Source organism: Pleuronectes platessa, chromosome 6, assembly GCF_947347685.1.
Source record: "Pleuronectes platessa chromosome 6, fPlePla1.1, whole genome shotgun sequence".
In the NCBI taxonomy this organism is placed as follows: Eukaryota; Metazoa; Chordata; class Actinopteri; order Pleuronectiformes; family Pleuronectidae; genus Pleuronectes; species Pleuronectes platessa.
In genome coordinates this window covers 20,570,879-20,583,082 of record NC_070631.1, presented here as the reverse complement: position 1 = coordinate 20,583,082, position 12,204 = coordinate 20,570,879, and positions in this window count along the sequence as shown.

The window sequence follows — 12,204 nt, the reverse complement described above, 5'->3', positions numbered from 1 at the left end:
AGTGTCTATAGGTCAACCTCCAGAAAAACATTAAGCTCACACCACTCCCCTTTTAACCTCTCCAGAGTCACATTTGACTGTTTTCATAGTAGCCTACTGCTCATGGCAAGCATACTAAACTTAATGTGCATAATGGTTTGAGTTCCACTTTACTATTTTTGTTGGCCATAGGCCTCGACAGGATTTATCTACAGCGGTCTTCTGAATGTGATCTGTCGAGTCAGGCGTCATTAAACATGACTATTTTGACAAGTTTCAAGTGTAAGTGTGGTGTGTTAGTGTGAGTCAAATGTTAATGCAATACTGACTTGTAAAAGAATAAACTAAATCCTCAGGATGGTACAAGCCCAAGCTTCAGCTGCAGGTTGGAACGGTTGAGACTTAAAACTGGTAACATGCAAATGAAAAGAACTGTATAATCCATCCAACCATAAATACATACAGACATACAGACATGGTCAGTCCATCAAAGGGTAACTATAATGTCCCTGACCTGAAAACAATAAGCTTGAGTTTCTTCTTTCTTTTTTTAACCCACTGCTGTTCAGACGCCCTACTTATTGAATGTAATGATTAATGGTTTATCTGACAGAAGGAAACACATAGAGTGTATCTTACCCGGAGACTTTATTTTAGGCCATTTACCACATTCTCACTCAAATAAATGTTAGCAGAGAGTACTCATAACAACTAAGATAGACCAGAGTTTTAGAAGTTGATAATGGAGCTTTTGGCTGCTAATCTGGAAAACTGCCATGTTGGGTTGAATTTGAGCAGCAGTGATTACAGACTTTGACCTGACCATCCAAAGATGTTTTGCAATTTTTAAGTTAGCCACAAACGTCTCCATTATTTATTATCTCTGAAACTTCCAGATTGAGGTTTAAATAAGTATTTGTGATATACAGCAATTGATATTAGCAATATTTTTTCTATATATTGGGTACATGAGTCAAACCGGAGTGACAGATGTTCCCATTTGTTAACCCAAGTAGAATGACCTACTCCTTAAGGCACATTCTTCATCTCCTCCATCCATATCGTGTGACTGCCAGCGGAAAGGCCATTGTAGATGTGTAAGGAAGCGCAGAGGGAAGAGCGAGAAGAGTCACAGCTCAGAATAAAGTTGTGGTGGATTCCTGAAGGGCTGAGGAGCGAGGTCGTCCTCCAACTGACTGACATCCCCCCCCCTTAAGTCTCCTCAGATTCTATTCAAAACCACCTGTTGATTCAGTTCCAGATGACCCCACTGGGCTCGCTGATATCAGATGAGCTGGAGAGAGGGAGGAAATGGAACAGGAGGGTTTGGATAAGGCGGGGAATTAGCGTTTTATGGTTATCCATGAATGCCTCCATGTTTTTGAGTCTGGGTCATTGTTTCTGCCCTGTTTGTCAAAGTCAGAGGCCAAATTCTGAACAAAAAGTAGAGTATTAAATGTGAAATTAAGCAGAACAGCATTTAAGATGAATTGCGAAGTGAATATAATGGGTCAAAGTTCTTCAAAGTCCACGTGAAGCCACGCCGTGGATTTGCTTCGCCACAGTAAGTGAATGAACTGGAAACTTTTGCGTATAAGTAACCAGGCCCCACTCACGTGTAACACAACACAATAATTAGCTTTGTGTTTGGCGTGAGCACAGCATGAGTCTACAGGGTAGCAGGAGAACCCAGAGGAAACCTATACAGACTCATGGAGAACATGCAGACTCCTCCCAGGAATACCCCAACTAAGCTGAGAACCTTCTTGCTTTGATAGAGCTAACCACGGCCATCAAGCTGTGTTTAACCTTCACTATGTTTGATTAGTTTGAATAAGTTTTATATCGACTAACACAATTTTTCTTCATAATTTTAACATGCTTACATTTTCTTATCAGCACCAAACATAAACAGCAGCCAAAATATGAAAGAGAGCTAAGAAGAAAGGAAAGCTTAAACAAGAATACACAAGTATGAGCATGGCAGTGTTTATTTTACCTTTGGTTGTATTTTGTTATGGTTTGCAAAGGCATCATAATATACAAAAAAATTGAAGAAATACATGCAGGAGGAAAGCTTTGAATCTATGTCGAATCGGCGATCCCATCAGGTGGTTTATCACACCAGCATGTTCTGGTTTTAGTTTCCTCCCGGAGCGACGGGTCTGGGATACCCCCAGAGAGAGGCCAATACCCAAACCACTTCAAATGGCATTGTTTAATATGAAGGAGCAGCATGCAACCCCCCCCCCCCCCCCCCCCCCGCCATATGTCTGTGGTCCTCACCCTACAGACACCCTGTAAAGAAAACTAATGTTGGCCACTCGTAACCAAGGTATCATTCTTTCTATCGGTCACGACCCAAAGCTCACGACCACAAGTTGGATTGTAAATCAACTGGTAATTTGAGAGCCTAGACCCTGTGCACCAATCTTGGTCCATAGCTCGCAGCAAGGCCCGCAAACCCCAGTGCGCGAGTGTACTCTCAGCTGAGCTTCCAATAGTTTAAAAAAAAAACTCTAAAAAACTGCTTTTCCTGGTCTAGCTGAGTATAATAGGTCCATCTGTGAGGAAGCTGGCTAATAACGGCACCCCCAAATCTGAAATTGGCGGTAGGTAAGTTTAAAGAGCAACAGTAAGATAAACACTCAGAGTTTCCGTTCCCCTCCTCCAGCCGCTCAACCCGCCAGTAGCAATTAGCTGCAGGTGATTGACACCACAGACTCCAGCTTCCATTCTGCACTGATCCCACTTGGTCGGATGCCCGAGCTGCAGACTCAGGTTGGAAGCAAACAGGACTGACGATTATGCCAAGATTCTGACATATTCCGCCGCTTATTTATGTTCACACATTTGCTGAGCCCACCAAAAATATCCGCGCACAAACCCTCTATACCCACAGGTACTTTACCTCATCAGCGAAAAGTTTCATTCTGCATGGTTTTTGATTATTTAAACAGTTGGTCAGTCGTGAGTTATTTTAAAATCAACCTCATTCATTCATTCATCATTTCCTTTTGTTTGTGAACCTGTCTCGCTCATGAATCTCCGTCATGGCTGCAGCTTGTCTCCACTGCTGTTAAAACCTTTAAGTCTGATGTCGTGCTGGCACTTGCATTGTCTGTCACGCTCTCTTTATTGTGATATCTTCATTATCTCACGGTTGTAGCCGTCATCGCTGCTAGGGCCTGGGATATGTGAGAACTTTAGGAGCAGCACCCGCCCACAATAGGCCCTGATGTCACCTCTACAGCAGCACCTGTCCGGTTGTGTGGAGCCCACCTCCCCTCAGCGGTTTGTGGTTTGCTGAGGTAGGCATGTCTGGCACGTCCAACTCTGACTCCGAGTAATGGAGGGCTGTTATATGCCAATGAAAGTGTTGGGACAGCTGTGTGTGTGTGTGTGTGTGTGTGTGTGTGTGTGTGTGTGTGTGTGTGTGTGTGTGTGTGTGTGTGTGTGTGTGTGTGTGTGTGTGTGTGTGTGTGTGTGTGTGTGTGTGTGTGTGTGTGTGTGTGTGTGTGTGTGTGTGTGTGTGTATCTCACATGCAAATAAAGCAGATTTTGGAAACACTGGGTTGCTGAGATAAATTTTAGTCTGTTATATACATTGACAAATTAGTTATTTAAATGTTTGTGAAAGGCCCCTGCACTTGTTCCTGCTTTATGAAAAACTCCAAATATACTGTATTTTCAATGGGAGTTTCTCGATCGACTAAGATTCCATTCAGACCTGGCATTAACATTGGTACTGGGGGATCAAATCACTAGTGGTCTCAGGTCTGAATGCATAGTAATGTTATTACTCAGATGACATTTGGAGTTGGTCGGGGAGGTATGTGTTCACATTCTTTACACCGTGTGAAATATCTATGACACATCTGTAAACTCAGACTGGGAAAAAACAACATCACTGGGCCTTCGCAGTGGCCTTCGGATGTTAATAGCAGGTCTGAATGGGGCCTTATTTCTGCATCCGGCACATTTGTGATTCAGCCAATGAAACAGCAGTGACTTTAAAAAAAAGGAAAAGGATGTAGCAGGTGACAGAGACATGGGGAAGTGGGGGGTACAACAATAGCCCCACACCTCAGCCATCTGGGGGTGAGATAGGCTTTACTTCCTTTAAAGCAAAGACATCAAAATGCTTGAGGTACTTCTCACCACTGGTGATTGGAATAAATGTATTTGTTGGATTATATGTTTGTTGAAGAAACTGGTCAGGTTTGCAGGGGATTAATTCTAAGAGGCTGATCCCTGTCCAGCTTTGATTGGTGGTGGGAGCAGCACGGCAGCAGCAGTAGAAACACAGCAACAGTTGTGGTGGTGGTTGTAAGACAATCCCCGGTTCCACTGCAGAGATGTTTTGTCTCATTGTGTAAGCTCTGTTTCTGTTTCCACATTGCAAGCTCAAAATTCTTGCGGTAAACACGGAATACTTGTCGTGTTTTTCAGTCTCACTTCTGTCATGAAAATGGTTTTAAAAAATGTGAAGAATACCAGCACGAAATATTTGGAAAGTACCGACACACACGAATCCTCGCAGGCTGGCACACCCAGATGTACCAGGCATACTTACAAAACTGTACAATACAAAAAAGAAAAAGAGAGAGAGAGAGAGAAAACTTTGCGGCTGCAGATCAGGTGATATTGCAAGGTGAGGCATGTATGTGTGGGCAGATGTAAAATGCCAGCATAAGAAATGGTATCGCATCGCTACCTTGTTCTCAGAGCAACTAGAGGTGGTGCCATGCAACTGCTGCCTTCACCAGAAAGGTTTAAATAACCTCAGGGTCGTTTAACCTCTCGCCACCATAAACACACCTAAAATGACCCTCCAGATGGTAACTTGCCATAAACGCACACACGTTCACTTTCACTCGTGGCGCTGTCACAAGAGGCTGCTGCATTGCAGTGTTTAGACAGCCTCCCTGCAGCTGTTACATCCATACTGTGTGTGAATGCAGGGTGTGTGTGCATGCTTGCATGTGTCTGTGTGTGTGTATGTGTGATGTGTGTGTGTATGTGAGCACTAACAGGCAGGTGCAATCATGTACCTACTCGCGCCTTTGCCATATGAGCGAGTCACCAGTCATGAGTGCTGTGGGAGCTGCTGGTGCTGGTCAGTGTGGTGAAGGTGGTGCAGCAGAGCGATGTGTATGACAGCTGTTTGTGGAATGGCAGTTCATTTCCATGCCTGTCTGTCAGAGCCGCTTTGCCGAGAGCCTGTTCTCGCTTGTTGATCCCTTTTCAACAAACACCAAATACCACAGCAAGTCTCTCTCTGCACCTGTGAGGCCGATCAGCTCTGCCTCCACATGGGCGTGAGACGGGAAGAAAAGAGCCTCACAATGACGGTGAATTTTTGACATGCATAGTTTCGTCCTCAGGAAGTCCAGCCCACACATGTTCCCAAGTGGATCTGTCCAGTCTCACCAGACCAAACCACAAAGTGAACAGAGTTCAGACATATTTCCAATTACCTCCATAACTTGATTTCCCTGTACAATGAAATTTATTGAGTCTATGCAGGCTTTCGACTCTCCATATCTTCCCACAGACTGAACAGGAATCTACAAACACGCTGCAGGGGCCTGCACAAAATATGAGGTCGATCTGTCAAATAAAAGTTTTGCTGTGTAATTGAAAACTTTGACCTCCTGAGGTCATTGGTGACGTGGATGTTTGTACAAAACTTCATACTAATCCTCCAACTGATAGCTGCTGAGATACTGTCTCCCAGGAGCAAGGTTTTGAACATAGAGCTGCATTGTTAGTGGGATTATAACGTGTATGTAAGTTTCTTAAAGGCAGTATATGAGGTAAGTAAGTACAGTTACTCAAATGCTGTACTTAAGTACAAGCCTGAGGTACCTGTACTGAACTCTAACATTTGTAGTTAATGCTATTTACATCCACCAAGGAGATTATATCCTTTGTCTGCCTTTGTTTGTTTTTTATTAGGAGGATTAAACTAAAAGTACTTAAAATTAAATATTGTGCAAGGATGGGGTACTACCCAGAAAATTACAGTTTGGTGAGGATCTGGATAAAGTTTCACCCTGCAGGCATTTTTCACTTTCTTGAACATTTTCCCACATTTTCATTCATTTGTCAGAGAATAATTCATGGATCTTAATGGATATAATCTAACGTCTTTAGTGGACTCATATACATGAGCGTGTGCAATATGGTGCGGATCCAAATAAAAATTCAGATCCAGTGAATTTAAAATTAGTTTCGTAAGGAGACTGTTGGGCCTTCTCTGAGCTATACACTCTACTGAGAGCCATACTTATATGTTTTAATGTAGTTCAGAGATAAATATTGTACCTTTTAGTCAATTCAGTTCAATTTCATTTGTATAGTGCCAAATCACAACATGCACAATCATCATTTTACATAATGAGATCGAGACCATACAATATCATAGAGGAACACAACAGTTCCCACAATGAGCAAACAGTTAGTAACCGTGGGGAGAGAAAGGACAGAAACTTCGAGCAGAACCAGAGTCTGTGTGGGCGGCCGTCTGCCTCGACCGGTCAGGGTGAGCAGGGGGAGAGAGAAGAGACACACACCAGGAACACTGCATTTATTCTAAACCTTTAATAGAAAATATAATCAACTTTATTAATACTATTTGGTATGATTTAATGTTAATATTAACTATCAACAACTGGTTGGGCGACAGAATTATTTTTATTCATTTATTCATTTCACAAATTGTATAGACAAACTGTGGAAAACTAAATACATTAAAATAATTGATAATGACAATATTTGGCCAACCTACATAAGGTTTTATTTACTGTAAATTTTATGATCTTTTTGATACATATTTGTTTATATCACTTTCTGAGATTTCTGCCACTACCAAAATACAATAGAGGTTACTGTAGGAGTATTTGCAATGATCAAAACATTTAGGATTGATGGGGTGAAACCAGCAGTAACTCAGGATACTCCTCCAATCATAGCCTGAGATACTTTCTTGGAACTTTGTTTTAACTGCCCAAGGCGTATGAGGTGAAGCGGTTTCCATGACATGACAGCTCCAGAGTGAGACGTGAGTTATTTAAAGCTTTATATGCAAAACGATAATGATAAGAAAATTGGTCCTTTTCAAAATAGGTTTCAGCAGTGAGAAATGACTGGGAGCCAGCAGCTGGGAACCATTAGTGGTGCGGCACCTGAAGGCAGCTCCGCTCTGACCTCAGCTTTTGGCCATGGTGCTGGCGGCTTGATTGGCCCAAATGTAATTCTGGTGTCAGGTACAATCAGCTCTCCTCCATGCAGAGGACGCTTTATGCACATGTGTAGAATTTAGATCTTTGACTTCACCTCTCCCTTTGCTTCCTCTCTCATAAAACATCATAGAGGGGCTCGGCTGGTAAAATATAAGTGTGCGTGCAGCTCGCTGACGTCGTCTGGCAGCATTTTTAAGTGTTGACATCCTTTAAAACAAGTTGCATCTTGATGGCAGCTTTTAGGACCATCAAGATTCCTCGCATCAGATAAACGGTTTGCTTTTAAAAACCACTGTACTCTGAAATGTTCCTTTGATTGCACAGACATTCCAACTGTATATTGCTCCTTTTCTACCTGGTCACTCAAAGCCACTTTAGACTGTTCGTCTAAAAAATGTGCAGTGAAGTGGAACGAGACTCTTCCCGCGAATGAGAAACAGTTTTCTTTTCAAATACACATGTTTGAGAGCAACTTCACAAGAGAGAAATAAACTGAGTCTGGGAAAGAAGAGAGACCCTATCCAACCTCCTCTAAGAATGCAGAACGGACAAATATTACGATTGTCAGAGGCACAGCTTTCCGGTTTACACAACTTAAAAGGCTCCAGAGTCTCTCACCAAGACATAAATCCTCGTGAAACTAGACTTTGGTAATTGCCTAAATCTCTGGTGAGGCCACAGTTTTCCATAAATCATAACATGGCTGAGGTTTAAGGGCAGCAGTGATATTCTTGTAAACAGCTTATAGCTTGTTAGTGCCCTGGATGCTTCAGGAGAAGAGACTCAGAAACCGGCAAATAACAGAGAGAATAATTAGCTGCATGCGCGGGTACACACACCCACACACACATACGCACACACAAGCACACAGTCATGGCACCATAACCTCAGAGTATAAAACATTGATTTACAGAGAAACTTATTTAAAACTTGACCTTAGCTACTTGCCAAACCTAATCTAAACCTAAATCTATTCTCAATCTTACCCTCAACCTAAATCTATATTTAAAAGAAAACCTAAACTTAAACCTAACCTTGTTCTAGAGCCAAACCTAACCTTAGCCTAACCTTAATTTAAACATTTACCTTACCTAAACCTAACCTTAAATGGAACCTAGACAAAATCGCAACCTAAAACTAAGCCTAGGCCTAAACCTTGATCTAAACCAAGGCTGGCGCTATGGCCTTTAAAACTTGAATTCTTTACCTAAGTTTATAGAGGGATTTCAAGCATGTAAGCATGGTTATAATAAGGGACTGACTAAATGTTTATCTTATCACCCACAGCCCCCCCATACCTGTCCCTCATATTGCTCATTTGGGGTGTTGCATTTTTTTTTCTTTTTTAAATTAAGTTTACATTATGTAGACCTGCTGTCTGTCCCCATAAGGATGACAAGTCCCCATAATGTGACTGTGTTAACAGATAGACTAGGTCCCCACAACATGACTAATACCTGGACTGCACACACAAGCACACACACACTTCTGAGGAGTCCTTGCTGTCCTCTTTAAACGACTTCCTTTGTGTTTTTTTTATATCTTCTCTATTTCCACTTGAGTGTTTTCCAGTATTAAAAAATAGCAACCCTATAATTTTCTCTACTAGTGACTTCAGCGCTGAGCAGGCAGAGCCTGCTGAACAATCAACACACCCTGACTGGCATAATAGGTCTTTGTACTCCCCCCACCCCACCGCTGCATGGAAAACATTTTATTCAGAATGAGTCCAGGCACATGCACACTGTTTTCAAACCTGCAAGCACCTCATGAGAGCGGAAATCCAGGTTTGCTGTGCAAGCACAATCTCAAGTCTTTCACACTTATTCATAACTGGCTGACAGATTGGGTTCTGGAGGCAAGAGAGTGCTTAAAACCCAGAATAGATGGAGGTTGAAAAAAAGTCAACAACAAACAAGCCTGTCTTTTATTTTCCCTGAAATGTGAAAGAACCACAAATCAACGTTGCATCTCCCTGGAGCCAGATCACGACCCAAAAGCCTGCCGCTCCCGGGAGGCAAGGAATGGAACAAGACACACAATGTAATATGTGGACCATAGCACTAGATTTAACTACTGCTTATTTGAATGCAATAGTAGCCAATGTTGGCTTAACATGTTCATGCCTATTGTATTCATTTGTTTTATTTTAAAAGGCTTTTTTGCATGATCTGAAGCATGTGTGTAAACGTCCTGATAAGGATTTAAAAATCTGTACTTACATATTATGAAAGAAAAACAAGGTAAATGGGAAATTGAATATGAAATCTGATGCATTACATCTCAGATATCAGATTGCAACTAGGACACGGAGCCATGATGTCACAGAAGGGCGTTGTGTTTATGGGGCTTGAGTCACCAGGGTGAGCCAATATAGCTACAGTGCTGCCTGTCACACCTATGTATGTACTGTGACCCCCACCAGGCACTTGATCTGGTTCCCATTGTAAAGTGGAGCGATCGCATTATTGCATTTCATTCAGAGGTGTTAGCCTGATTCTGACCTTTCCTATCCGTCCCAGAGAAGTGTTCTCACTTTACGTGGCCAGGTATTATAAGTCAGCTGCGTGTCACACTGTTTGCATGACAGCATGTTTACAGGGTTACAAGATGGATTGGAAGTTGAGAGTTACACAAAACATTTTTCTGAATGACCTGATAGAGCCTGTGTATTTATCTACACGACCTTTGCCTCGTGTTCCTCCAGAAACGCTCTGATCAAACACTTAAACACTAAACCACCATTTTATCAATCTCATTCCAAGCTTTCTATACAACTCGTGGTCACACAACTTCTCTTAGTTCAGTTTTAATAAAGTTTTGTTTATCTTAGCTTGGCTTAGTCAAGCTTGGCTTACTTTACTTTTGCTGAGTGTAGCTTAGCCTTTATGAGGTTGGATTAATTTATTTTAGTTTAGTTTAGCTTAGCTTAGCTTCAATGCATATATGTGTGTTTGTGTTTGCTTGTGAAAAATTGTATTCCAGAGCTCTTATCAGTGGGGGATCTTGGATTTTTGTCAGAGGCCATAAAGGGGCCACAGTTTACACAACTTGTACAAATCCTGATTCAATAAAGTCTAAAGTACACAAATCATTGAATAGATTTGGAAAATTCGTCCTTATTCATGAACATTGAATACTTCAAAATAAAAAAAATAAAAATGTACTCTTAACAAATATACGTTACAAATGCTGTTTCTACCACCTTCAACAGTGATTGGTGATTAGTTCGGCTGTTTGATGCGCAGTAATCAAAGTAGTACATTTCATAAAGCTTATTTTTCCTTTGGTTTCAGTTCTCTCATGTGCTCAAACACCAGCATGAAATGTCGGGAGTCCGAAGCCAAAACAGACACAAACAGCAAAACAAGCACTTATCAGACTCTGAAAAACCAGACTGTGAATGTCCAACATTCTTTTCATTTTCGAGCTAAAGCTGGATTTTCCAAAATGCCATCTTGTGGCGAAGAATCTAAGAGGGGAATAGCTCAGAAGTAAGAATGAGGTTTACTTTAAGCATGAGGGCACACGACTCCTCCTCGACTCGGCTTCTTCGCCCAAGGGCAGAGCCTGTAATCTTAGTAGAACTGTGAATCAGGAGAAGAGTTGGGCAACAACGCAAAGGAAGTATCTTGAATTTCCTCCTTGTCTTGCCTTTCCACCATCGTGTCCCGATCTGATTTGCCTCTTCCCACACAGCAAAAAAAGTACGTCAATTAACATTCCAAGACTGGTTCCGTCAGGGTAATCATTAACGCCTCTCCTCTCCTGCATGGCCACACTGCTTTCTCTCTACTGTAGGCATAATGACAGGACACTGAAAATGTAAGTAAATCATGGCTGTGACCCTCCTCACCCTTCCCAGGGGGCTCGGTCGCCAGCTCCGGCTGCTGCAGCTGGGGTTTCTCAGTGTCATCCCTGACCTGCTGCTTCAGACTTGTGGTTTAATGATGAAAGATTACAGCCCATGATGCATTGCAGGCACATGTTTTGTCAGAAAAAAATCACAACTTCTTGGCTGAGAAGTTTTCTATGATCTAAAAGTCATACAGTGCCTCTGAATCCCTGCAGGCCTCCCGCCGGGATTATCTGTCACCCACTGTGCTCTTGAATTTGATGGGTGCAGCCGGAAACCTTAATGTTGAAGCCGCAGTCTTAAAATTCCCAAAACCATGGAGCTGTTTTTCTCTGGGATGAGTCTATAACTGCAGCTTGGACAACCACGTTGCTCATGTGCCTTGCTCCACAGCCATTTTAATACCGATCTAAAAACTGAGCGGCTAGGATCTATAATTTGTCTCTGGCATTCGTGGTTTGCCAGAGTGTGTGGGTGAATAGACTATATATATAAAAGTATATGTAAACACCTGTAATGCTTATATGTGGTATAATACTTAAAGATTTAATAATTAATAAGAATAAGAATACAAAAGGGTGGAACGACCCAAGTATGCTCCCAGCAGTATGCAGTAGACCTATGCAAATAATTATTCCTAACCCAGACAGACATGTCAAGACAAGATCCCCCACAATTCCCTGTGCGGCAGACCAGAATTAAACCCAGGTCGTGTCTTTCAAATGAACACAATAGGAGTTGACAAAACACAAAGATCTCATTTGCTTATATGTAAAGTATCTCTGTTTCATAGGTGCATTTTTTCCATGTGATACCAACTTTGCTTCAGATAATACACAGTCATATCATGACAACACATTTCACAGAACCACCTATTTTCCCGGTGAACTAAAAATACAACTGACTTCTGTAGTAGGCTGATCCCCTCTACTACTACTGACCGTGGAGTTATAGTTATTTGCTGACATCTTCTGACAGCAGAAAGCACTGCAGCACTGACTGTGATGATGACCACTGATCAAATGTACAGCTCTGATGGAAGCACTTTCACTAGTATAAGTGTTGCAACTCTTAGAAAGAGATTTTTTTAGTGAGTATCACTGAAAGTATTTGATCGCATGT